The following is a 12,475-nucleotide window of genomic DNA, read 5'->3' on the forward strand; positions in this document are numbered from 1 at the left end:
ATTGCTTTAGAAAACATCTGGCGTCTTTCGTTGGTTGATTTCATCAATCAACGGCGTTTTGAACAAAATTTTTATTGTTTAATCACGCACAGGAGAAATCTCACCAGGCACTACCTTGGAGGTAAAGAATGGCTGCTAATGGGAATGAGAGACAGAAGAAGTCGGCTTTTAGCTAACGCTGCGAATTTTTGATTGTTCAACAACGCACAGGAAAAATCTCCCACCGGCACCACCTTGGAGGTCAAAGCGTAAGACTGGTTACGCACTACGACTACGACTACGAGGGACGAACGGGTGCCGCCTTAAGGAGCTTCGCCCCTAAAAATGGACGAGCGCGTGCTCCTCGTGCTTCACGCTCCGGTCAAATTTCCCAGCATGCTCCTGTTCCATTGTTTTATGGCTGCGCTTAAAGATCGTCCCGTGGCGCTCCTTCCTGTTTTTTTCCTCCTTGGGTAGAACACCTGCTTGCCATGTAGATTGACGGGTTCAATTCTTGTTCGAACAAAATCTTTGTAATATTTATTTTATTAGATGCGAACCAGCTTATGGCGGAGTTCAATCCGGTGTGCGGCGTGACCACCTTTACTGCACATGCGTTAGCCCTCTCCACACACCTCCTCTCCACTCCCACTCCCTATCTCCACTCCCTCCTCGTTCAGGTAAAAGGCTCGCGTTAGGTCGTACACACGCTCAGACACTGCGCCGGCTACGCTGGTGTCATGAGTTCCAGCTTCAACGTCGGCGCCAGTCGCATTAATACCTTAACGTCTGCCGAGATCACGGAGCAGCGGGTGGAGCAGCGGATGACTCGACGCGCCGAAGCGCAAAGCAAACGGCGGCAAGCGGACCCAAGCACCGGGCTAGGGAAGCCCAACGCAAACGGCAACGTCGGCGGGAAACTGCTACGGATGAAACGCGGGCTCGACATGCCGGAACGCAACCGCAGCGTCGCCAAGCAAACGTGGTGTGTGCACCCCCGTGCTGCTTCGCATTGCCTCATGGTCCCCTTTAGAGGAAATAGTGTCATTTTTCGCATCTCTCTCGATTATTCGGTCACGGACAACGTGAATATTTCGCTAACAACCAACAACGCCGACACAGACACCGGAATTTCTACGCAACGAGCACTTTAACGCTATCGCGTTATTACCGATCTCCATTTGTGGCGTTTTTTTAACACTAAATTGTTTTATGCCGCGGTCCATCAAGACTTTCATGACGTATTTCCGTCACAGAAATACGTCAGCAAAATGAAGGCCATCGGTTGGCAAAGAAAAATTTATAACAAAGAGTTCCGGTGACGGGAGTCGAACCCAAGACCTCTCGGTCTGCGACTATGGCTAGCAGGCGTTTAGCCCACTGGGCTGCCGCGAGACACATTACGGAGGCTACATGAACTCGTCTTTCATCTTTCACACTTTCCTCTCAGAGCGCTCTTGGATGTATCGATACTATGAGCGTCCGCTTTATAACGCGGCGGTGACATGTGTGCCACCAGGTTCGAAAAAAGAATTACACCATCTCCCACTAAACGAAACCATGCGGCCATGCGAAGCAGCGCATAGGTCGACCTAAAGTTCCATTCATCACGGGCACCTTGCCCAATGTTAACGCGTCCTTACGGAGCACAGAATTAACTGTAGTTGCTGTTGCTGGTACTCGTCCTGAACTCTTGTTGGAACACGCCGCGAGGGTTCATCGCGTGTCTGGAGAATCTCGTTCCCCGACGCCATCACGTGACTGCTGATAGAGTGTAAGCGGGAGAGGCCACAGCGTCTTACCCGGCCCCTTACACAGACCCGAATGGGCTAGCGCCTGCCAGCACACGTGGTTTTGTTGAATCGCCGCATCTGGCTCACAGCATCGCATTTCCAGCACGGGAGTGGCTCGGAGGATTTCCTAAAAACGGTCGCTTCGTCCACGATGCCCTTCCCCTCTCACAGATCGTAGTTCGCCCGTCCATGACGTACTCCTGCCTCTCGCCGATCGTCGCCCCGTGACGGTTGCCTCGTCCGCCATGCCGTGTGCCTCTCAAAGACCGGGGCTTCGCCCGTCACCGACGTGCTCTTTGCCTCTAGCCGATCGTGGTCCCGTCCCTGAACTTCTGTGACCGACTCCCACTCCATCTTTCCTGCCTTCTTCTCTTTTCTGTCGCGCCTGTCGACCTCCTATCATTGCCTTTCCTATTCCTTTCTACTTTTCTTTTATCCTCATCTCCCCCCTTTAAGGCACTGCGCCGTGTTGCCTATAGGCAGACAGAAATTAGGTGCCTTCTTTTTTCTAACGAACCACTACTACTACTACTACATTGCAGCGCAGCCCAAAAGACACTAGCATTTTCCGCGCAGCCTAAGAAACATTAGTGTTTTAGAATAACATATCGATGTATTTTCTAGTAAAGGAACACACCACCTAATAATTACGGATTGACTTTCCGCCTCTGATATGCGTAACATTTGCCCTTTGATCGAAATTGTTTACAAATATCAACGGCGCTACCAGTTCAAGATGGCTCGGTGTTCAGCAAATGCTTAAACTTCGGCCGGGTGTCTGAATCGGGTGACAGACAGACAAACAGAAAGACAGACAGATCAAAATTTCTGCGTTTCCCCAACATAGACTATCGTCTTTAAAAACGCGCCGTTGCTACGACCGTCCAGTTCGGCATGTTTCCAATAGAAGTGTAACTTTTGTCAACGCTTTAACACACCGCGAGGAGGCTGCTTTAGCCCAAGCCTCGCTCATACCATCCATCCAGATCGAAAAATAACTCTCCGATGCTCGCCTGGCTGTCGCACCGCTTTCCCCACTCGCCCTTTGAGAATTAACGGTCAGGCCAGGGTAGAGGGAACGCACGACACGCGTAGCGTTTCTCTTCGCGGTTTACGATGCTTTGAAGGAGTGCATACCGAGTTGCAGTGTTCATTATGTGCTTGTTGATGCCGTCTTTCCGCGGGATTCACCATGTGCGGTGTCCACGTATAGGTTAAGAACTTCAGATACAGCAAGGGTTAAATCGTGATCATGGGAGTTAGTCGTCGGCACGGAGAAGTGCCACTAGGCGTCAACGTGAGTGCATCTACATCAAGCGGTGCTATGTCTGCCAAGCAGTAGGCATTGTTCAGGCTCTCATATACCAATGCACTATACGCAGTCAACTACTTCTGTGACGACACGTTTAAGTTTCGTGTTATACCGTTTCTTATGACAGAGGGATCAGCCATCTTTTTCAAAAAGAGCCAAATGCAGAAACCGAAACTGTGCTAAATTTCACCGGAGCCTAAAGCGCGCCTAAGTATCTTTAACTTCTAAAACAGTTGGAATAAAAATGGGACAATTCCTCATTCTAACGTGAACTCAAAAAGGCATTTTCTAATAAAAAAAATTCGCCGCTTAAAGGCCAACTCCGGCGATTTTTCGAGGTCGATGGACCTCAATGAAATTCGCTGGGTACGTTCCTTTGCACGTTTCCGTCATTTATGCCAAATTACAGGCCTGCGCAGATTGTTTGCAAATGAATTTTAAAGATTGTCTGCAAACGCCCTCCTGGCTTCCCACAATTATTGGCAACATTGCGTCTGTGACGTCAGTATTGGGAAGGCGACGGAAATGACACAGCCGAGGGCACCGCTAACTTCGGCGCTTCGGCCGCTACAGCGAGCGTCTGCTGTGCACAAGGCGACAGACAGCGTTGGTTTGGCCGGCGCTTCGCTGGTCGTCCCGGCTGTCACAGTTTTCATACTGCGCGCCGGCGTGACCGGCATGCCTTGCACGACTTCCGGTTCGTTCGTAACAACGTCTACGTCATACGTAGACAGTACACTCAGTTGGGTTTCGGTTTCGGTGTTGCGCTTTTTTGCTTATTTAAAATTATTCTCCAATTTGCCGAGTATTTCTGCTATCGGGCCCGTAACAGGAGCGTCTCAGGTAGGGTGCCTTGATGCGCGTTTTGTTGCGCGTTTGGTCCAGGGTGAGGACATCTGCGGCGTCTACTGCGGCGCGGCTGCCATATTTTAGCCCACGGCTTCTTACCGGCGTCTCACCCCTCTACGGCAGCTGTGCTGAGAGGCACAAGACGCGGGGCAAAAAATGGCGTCGTGGCGGCATCAGCCCCTTCAAAGAATGGCAACACCCTGCACAAAACGCGCAACAAAACGCGCATCAAGGCACCCTAGTCTCAGGAGCATAAAAGCGCCATCACTTTGACATGGCCAAAAAATCGCCGCAGTTGGCCTTTAAGAAACTAGGGTCTTTAGAATTATGTATCTATGTATTTTCTATTAAAGGAACACACCACCTAATATTTACCTAGTGATATTGCGCCTCAGATATGCGTAATATTCACTTTTTGATCGACAACGTTCTTAAGTATGAACAGCCGTACTAGTTCAAGATGGTTGGGTGGTAAGCAAGTGGTTCATCTTTGGCCGGGTGGCTGAATCGGGTGACAGACAGACAAACAGAAAGACAGACAGACCAAAATTTCTGCGTTTATGATCACCAAGAAAGTCTCTCGTCTTTAAAATGAGCCAAATTTGCATCTGTTTCAATCAAACTGAGCCACATTCATTAAACCAGCGCTCCGTCAACAATCGTGACCAAAACTACACACATGGTCTGATCGAATCTGTTCCATTTGTGTCCGCGTTGTTTTGCTGTCTTGTTTACGTTGAACAGTTAGTTTTTTTAGGGCGAGTTGGCACTTACTAAAGGACATGATGTTGTAGAGCAAGACTCGAATATAAATAAAGAGTAAGGGGCCGGGTTTACTGCTTCTTTTTGCCTCTTAGCGTTTCTTTTCGAGTTTAGCGCTACACTATCATCTTGTTGTTGCGTTCCAAGACGGTATATTTGAAATAAAAGATACATGAAATGAAGATATTCGGCCCCGATCTATCCCTTGAAGAAGTGAACCGAAACAGCACGGCATAAAACGAGCTCAGAAGAAGAGCTGGAGCACTTTTCAAGGCCTTAAATATATGCCAAGGCCAACGAAACGATGCCGTCAGTCCATAATGAGGCGCCGTTTCCCATGAAGCACCACTCGCTCTTCAAGTCTAGTCATCGCCTTACGCACCTGCGACGAAGGACGGTACAGGAGGAAGCACAAGGAGAATGTTAATTTTATCGCAAAATATTGCTATATCGTACATTCGAATCGATTTCAACTTCTTTTACGAGCTAATTCAAGCCAAAATAAAATGTTCCAATCTATAAGAGCCAAACACAAAGTTTACTCCTGAATATCGACGATAGTGGGCTATATAGATTTTAGCCACATTATAAATTTGACTTATTTAGGGGATAGGAACGCAGTGGCAAAAATTGTTGGAGCAGGCTTGAAAATATTTGCAGTAGCAAAAAGTGCGCTTTTCTCAGTTTATCTTGAAGTGCACTTGGCTCTCTTAGAAATAAAAACGCCAGATATGTTTTGCGTCAAATGACGAACATTTCTTCATATATTCTATTATTACGCCACGCTCCCATGCTATCCCAATGTAAACTGAACTGAAGCATACGAATGCGTTTTATAAACCGATGATGCTTAAAACAATTGCTAAGCAGCACATTTCCTATGCGCACTTGAATATTTCGCGTTGGCGGACTAACAGCGATCTGCTCGACAGCGCGTAAGGTCGATATGAGAAATTGCACGTTTCAGGTAAATTCCGACTTTATAAATAAAAACGCCAGGCCTGCGCTGAAACCGCAGCACAGTCACAGCGAAAGCTGGAAGAGCGGCGTTTCTAGAGCCCGTTATAAACTCTCTTGTGGCTACTAATAAAAGTACACTAGCAACGTACTCACTACGCCACAAACGATAATTTTTGTGAAGTTGGAAGCACCCACCGCGACATTACTCGTCATTCTGCGGAGAATCGAGGTACAATCTTTAAGGCATTATGTGCAGTTCCTTGATGCAACGACTGATGACGATGAAGACTTATGACTGAGCCTTTTGTAATCGGTTGGAAGCTTTAAATGACCCACTAGTTACGTAATTCGCATTGTGTGACGCCAGGTCGTTATTTCATTCTCCCACCACACTTTATTACATACGCTAACGTGAGAAAGAGATAGACAAAGGGAATTAAGTTTATGGAGACCCTGAGAAAATGCATCATGGGAGCCTTATGGGCTTCCTTGGCAACCAACAGAAGTGCACTTGCGAGGAACCCACTACGCTATAAATCATAATTTTTGTGAACGAAGAAAGCAGCCACTACGCAATTTTTCGTCATTCTGCGCAGAACCGTGGTATCTGCTAAACACCAGTAAGACATTATGTGCACTTTGTTGATGCTGTGGCTAATGACGATGAAGAATTATGGCAGACCCCTTTGTAATGGGTTGGGAGCATTCAACAACTCACTCGTTGCACATTTCGCATTGTGTGACGCCTGGTTACAGAATTCGCATTGTGTGACACTTGGTTGTTATTTTACTCTTCTACCACGCTACATTACATATGTTAATGTGGTTCCTCCCCGACATGAAGACTGTATAGGGTCTTTTTGCAAGGCAGTTTCAAGCACCGGCATGGCTCAGAGGTTGAATACTGGGCTCCCACGCAGAGGGCCCAGGGTCGAACCTCGTTCCATCCTGGAATTTTTTTCTTATTTCGTTTTTTTTTCTTATTTCGAGCGATATTGGTTACGGACACCGGCGGCGGCGGCGGAGAACTACGGCGCCAAAAACGGCCGGTGAAATGATCTCATAACAGCCTTCGCTGTAAAAAACGCCAGGCCTGCGCTGAAACCGCAGCACAGTCACAGCGAAAGCTGGAAGCGCGGCGTTTTTAGAGCCCCTTGTAAGCTCTCTTGGGGCTACAATACAAGTACATTAGAAAGGTACCCACTACGCCATAAATCACAATTTTTGTGAAGTTGGGAAGCACCTACTAAGCCATTATTCGTCATTCTGCGGAGAAGCGAGGCACCAGCTGCACGTCTGTAAGGCATTATGTGCACTTTGTTGACGCGACGACTGACGCCGATGAAGAATTATGGCTCAGCCCTTTGTAATGGGTTGGAAGCTTTAAACGGCCCGCCAGTTATGTAATTTGCATTGGGTGACACCTGGTCGCTATTTCCCTCTCCCGCCATGCTGTATAACATACGTTGACGTGGGAGAGAGACGGCGGGGGGGCGAAGAACTTTACTAAGACCCCGAGGAAATGGATCATGCGCTTATGGGCTTCCTTGGCAACCAATACAAGGCCACTTGCGAGGAACCCACTACGCTATAAATCATTGTAATTTTTGAGAAGTAGGGCAGCAGGCATTGTGCCATTTTTCGTCATTCTACGCAGAGCCGTGGTACCTGCTAAACGCATGTAAGGCATTATGCGCACTTTGTTGATGCTGTGCCTGATGACGACGAAGAATTATGACAGAGCCCTTTGTAATGGGTTGGAAGCATTCAACAACCTACTCGTTGCGCAGATCGAATTGTGTGACGCCTGGTTACAGAATTCGCGTTGTGCGACGCTTGGTGCTTATTTTACTCTTCTACCACGCTATATTGCATATGCTAATGTGGTTCCTTCCCGACATGAAGCCTGTATAGGACCTTTTTGCAAAGCAGTTTCAAGCACCGGCATGGCTCAGAGGTTGAATACTGGGCTCCCACGCAGAGGGCCCAGGTTGGAACCTCTTCCTTCCTGGAATTTTTTTTCTTATTTTGTTTTTTTTTCTTATTTCGAGCAATACTAGTTACGGACACCGGCGGCAGCGGACAACTACGGCGCCAAAAACGGCCGGTGAAATGATCTCATAACAGCTTTCGCTGTAAAATTGAAATCCTAACGCAAGTTTCTGTGATCGCGTGATGGTCCTTTCGTTGGGCCGTTGTAGAGGCTGACTAGACTTTCAGTGGTGATTTTTACTACCAATTAACCACGTAAGTGATGAAAAATGCAAGCTGCACCTAATATTCAAGCCACTCATCAGTAGTATCCACTTCGGAATGTTGCCGGTAAACAACGTACCTTTCGTTATGTTACTTCTGTACCTGAAGCGCCGTCAATCTATTGGTACTCTGTGAAACATGTGAACTCAAAGCACTGATAACACTCATTAAAGCTACCTCTGAAAGAACAGAAATCTCATCCGTCATGCCTTTGTTATTTTATTCTGTCACGCGGTAAACATATGGCCTGACGTCCATTCATTGTGCCACTCAGGTTCGTTCGACTTATTAGTTACAAAAATTAGAACGATACCTAGGCTTGTTTAAAAGAAAGTCAAAGCGAACGTCATACTCTGCCCCACGTTCAATATCCTTAGTGATATGAACTGTATGGAATTAACTACGAGGACCGAGTGGAAAGGTTTACCTGCAAATCTGTCTCTGACACAGAGGAAGTAAATGCGTCAACGAAAAAGTCTTTTAGCCATTCGAATAAAAACAGGAAGGCTTAACCGGGAGACGTCCATCTTTTATCTTATTTTACTCTTTTCCTGATACTAGCAATTTGATCAGATATATTTACAGGAGTGGGTTTTAAGTGCCTACAAACATTGCGGACATGCTTTTACGCACGGATAGAATTGTTAGTTGGGGTTAAATATAATACGTTTGAAAAATATTAATGATCATGCACCTATGTTTTAAGCACTTTAAAAAGGCATTTTATCTCAGCTGCATATAAAGCACTACAAAAGAAAATACAAAAAAATGAAGCGCATGAGATATAATATTGATAACTTCCACTATGAACAATTACCAGTTCTTCGCTCTGAAGACGACAATTTAATTAGATTTATTACAATGCCGGCGTATATATCGATCCAATAGAACAATTCGTATGTCCGAAGTACGCAATAACTCCTAGCGCGCATGCGCTAGAGAAGTTGACCAACTGCCACTACTAGCCACTAAAATAAAGAAGGGAAGAAAAGGGCGGCAAACACGAATTTGTCACTCTTGGGGTTTTTGTTTTTCTTTTGTCGCTACCTTACCCGGATTCAGCGGCAGGAGTGTTTCTAATATTCTATGCAGTTCCCTTCTGGAGACAAATCATCTGAATATTAAGAGCAGCTATATAGAGATTCCTCTATGTTTGCATTTTCGATTAGAGTCGTTTACTATTATTACTATTACTATATATTTTTATTTATTTTTTACTTTTTAATTTGTTTCTGTCAATAATGTGTTAGTAATAAACTATTTCTATCGGCACCTGTACATTTTTTTCTATTCCCCTTCGCCGATCCCCCAGTGTAGGGTAGCCAACCGGAAGTGTTTCTGGTTGACCTCCTTGCCTTCTTCTTTCCTGTTCCTTCCTTCCTTCCTGTATATTTTATAAAGCTATTTAATCTCCTGAACAAGGCACTGTTCGATTCGCGGTCGACTCCCTGGGGTGGGTTGTGCCACTTGACTCAGGAACAGCCAATAGAAACTAATCAATTTTGATTTCCGGATTTAGAAAGACTTTAATGAAGCATTTAGATTAACCCTGCGATAAACACGCTTTCCGCACGTTTCAGCTTCGTTGGTTAGCCACCTGTAGGGATTGTTCTTGCGGTGGTTCTCGAAAATATATTGCAGTCTCAACATTTGGCAATGAGTAAGGAGTTTCAGAAATTCTGTTTATTCTACATATGGATGTGAAGGTATAATGAATTGTCGGTAGTAAAAATGGCAAGTGAAGATGACGTCCAAGATTACGGAATGAGTTGAAATGCTGCTTTGAAATGAACGTGAAATAGTAGGGTAACCAAAAAAGAATGACCTCTACTGAAAGTACCCTTGAAATGAAACAATTTCTACATATGAATTAAGAAAATATATGTATTTAAAGGGGCCCTGCAACACTTTTTGAGCAGGGTCAAAAAGCGCTGCCAATCGGTAGCCGAGGCTCCCGAGAACACACGAGCCAAATATTATAGCGAAGCGAGCGGCCTGGAAGTTACAATAAATTCTCAAAGTCAGCTGAAATTCGCTCCCTCTTCTCTCGACAAATGATGTATTAGTCCGCAATATATGACGCGATTGTCGGCAGTTCCACCATTGGCTGATGTTATAATCACGATAACACCCTCATTATTACCTTCGTTGTTAATTTTGAGTTCAATAAGTAGATAATATGTATGTTTATATTGTGTTATGCCGTTAAAACACCGAACAAACATTAATATTAGCACTTCCGGTCTCACCGACAGCTCGTCTGCTCGTAGTTGCGTGGTTGCGTTTTCTTCACCATGCGCAGTGCCGAAATCGTGAATATTTCTGTGCTTTTGACCATCACCGGTTGCCGTTGAGAGTGGCAGCCATTCGAGTGTTACCTCGTCAGCTGGAAACTGCATCGTCGGCACGTTCTCACGACTGACCGAGGCAGCGGTGCAGCATTTCTCCGATAACAATGCTGGCGCCGGCTAGTTTAGGATACCTGTGTTTGCTCTATGGCGAGAGTCCCGTTCGCTGTCTGTTCAGTAAGTCATCGAGCCGTACCTCGGCGTATCCTCCCCGTAGCCTCACGTTCCCGAGAAACCGCGACACAGCAACCAAGCAGACTCGCATTTTCACGGTAGCTGCGGACATCCGGGGGATGGGTCCGCGCCGGCCCGATGCCCCACGATCCTTTCTTCTATTCTTTAGATCTTTGTTGTCAGCCCGCACTCGCTGTGCGCCCGCATTCGAAGAGCAAACAGCATCGAAGTACCGCCACTGGGAGAAAGGTGCACGCAGCTTTGCCGTGTTCAAGCGCGAGCAGTGCGACGAGGCGGTGTATGGGAGTGTGGGTTGAAACCCATCTCAGCTGTCATTCGTTCCAAACGCGCACGCAGGTTTGCTTCCATGGTTGGTAGAGCGATGAAAACACTACGGCAGTTCGAGGTGCACACCCAACATTACCAAATCGACTCGCAGTTTTCAAGCACGCGCGATACACGGTGCGATGGGCTCCGCTCGACGACGACCACGCAAGCCGACCGGAAGTGGCGCCACAGACCACGTGGTTGCCCCGAGACGCCAGAGAGAAAAAATATGAAGAAAAGAATGCCGCCGGCCCTGGCAGTGCCTCATCGCACCTCTGTCCTCCCTCCCTTCACGACCCTCGCAGCTTTCCGCGCGCTCGCGGCGTTGAGTTGAGGGAGAAAGCTGCGGAACGTGACCTCTATAATTTGGTAACACCACTTAGACTTGACGGATTCGAAAAATTTTTGCGGCATATGACTCGCGAAGAGTCCTACGTCAATAATGAGACTTTTCCAATATAACCAAGAAAGGTGTTCAAGGGCCCCTTTAAGAAACAATAGCAAGCAATGTGGTAGTGTTGCCTTCACAAAGGGTGAAACCTCACATCGTTACGCCATAAAATATACGAGACACTCTAAGACTGTCACACTGTAATACGAGCTGCCAAAAGATAGCTAAAGTTCGAATTTGGTGCGCGAACTTGTGTCTAGCCAGGTAAACAACGATGAAACCGCAACTTGTAAGGAAAATCTGAGAGGAAGCTGAGAAAAATGCCAACATTACATTAATACACAAGGAGGGAGATGTCAAAGGCTTTATAATGTACAGACACATGAACTTTTGTTCAGTGTTAGTCGAATAGTTAGGAAGTTAATTTTAAACATCTTAAGAATAACACTTCACTTAAGCAACCCAGACAGCAAGCCGCCTTTATAAAAGGGTGCTCCACAATCGATCACAGCCATATGATCGATCAGAAAATTGAGAAATCTGCCGAGTACATCAGACGTTGTTCTTTGTTTTTCGTAGACAAGAAAATGTATCCTGCTAAGAAATGCGATTAGTACTAGAAGCATTTTGTTATTAAGCAGTGCTTCAAAGATGTATTTATTTATATTTCAAGTCTAAAGCTGCCTAATGCTGTCTTTGTTCTGCACTAGAAAAGCGGTATAATTACGGTCGCGAAAGAGGATAGACAGAGATGCAATCTTGGATACGCTGCTTACTGCATCCTAGGAAGAAATAAACGACAGCATTGGCAAAATATGCGAAGAAGTTTTGAGGGAGATTTGCAAGTTTAGCTTGGGCATTGCTGCTGTTTTGAACTAATATATATGCATATGTTTATCAGCACGCAATAAAATGGGCTTGTTGAGACTTTCAAGCGTGCATACTACATTTTCGTTGCTGGCGTAATGCGGGCAAGGTGCCACGGTGCATCTGTCGTATTGTCACGGGCATACTAGCGCCGCTTGCCAAGATTTCTTTAGAGTAGGTGGTTATTAGAAGGGGAAAAAAAAGCTGGGGCGAACGTTCGCACATATCGTCTAGCGATTACTGAAGGTCTGAAAGTTTTCGTAGCACTTAGTAGTTTATCATATCATGAGAACTGGCTATCATCCTTCATGTTTTCATTGTGACTTGTACATTGTGCAAATTTCCTTGATATAATTGGAGTGCGCCACCAACAACATATGGTGAATTCCATTGGCAGATTCGGAGCACTTCCGGTAGCAGTTTATCTGCTCCATTCGGAGAAAGTCTGTTCCATTTT

General features: G+C 46.1%; 1 long non-coding RNA gene across 1 annotated transcript in view; it reads right to left on the bottom strand.

Annotated features, from left to right (window-relative positions):
* LOC125759666 (uncharacterized) overlaps positions 1 to 8,103 on the bottom strand; it is a 49,178-nt gene extending 41,075 nt beyond the window's left edge. Inside the window, exon 1 of the long non-coding RNA XR_007417286.1 lies at positions 7,991 to 8,103. This is a non-coding gene — a long non-coding RNA (uncharacterized LOC125759666). The remainder of the gene's footprint in view (positions 1 to 7,990) is intronic.
* Positions 8,104 to 12,475: the final 4,372 nt, after the last annotated feature.

This window comes from Rhipicephalus sanguineus, chromosome 8, assembly GCF_013339695.2.
Source record: "Rhipicephalus sanguineus isolate Rsan-2018 chromosome 8, BIME_Rsan_1.4, whole genome shotgun sequence".
NCBI classification, from domain to species: Eukaryota; Metazoa; Arthropoda; class Arachnida; order Ixodida; family Ixodidae; genus Rhipicephalus; species Rhipicephalus sanguineus.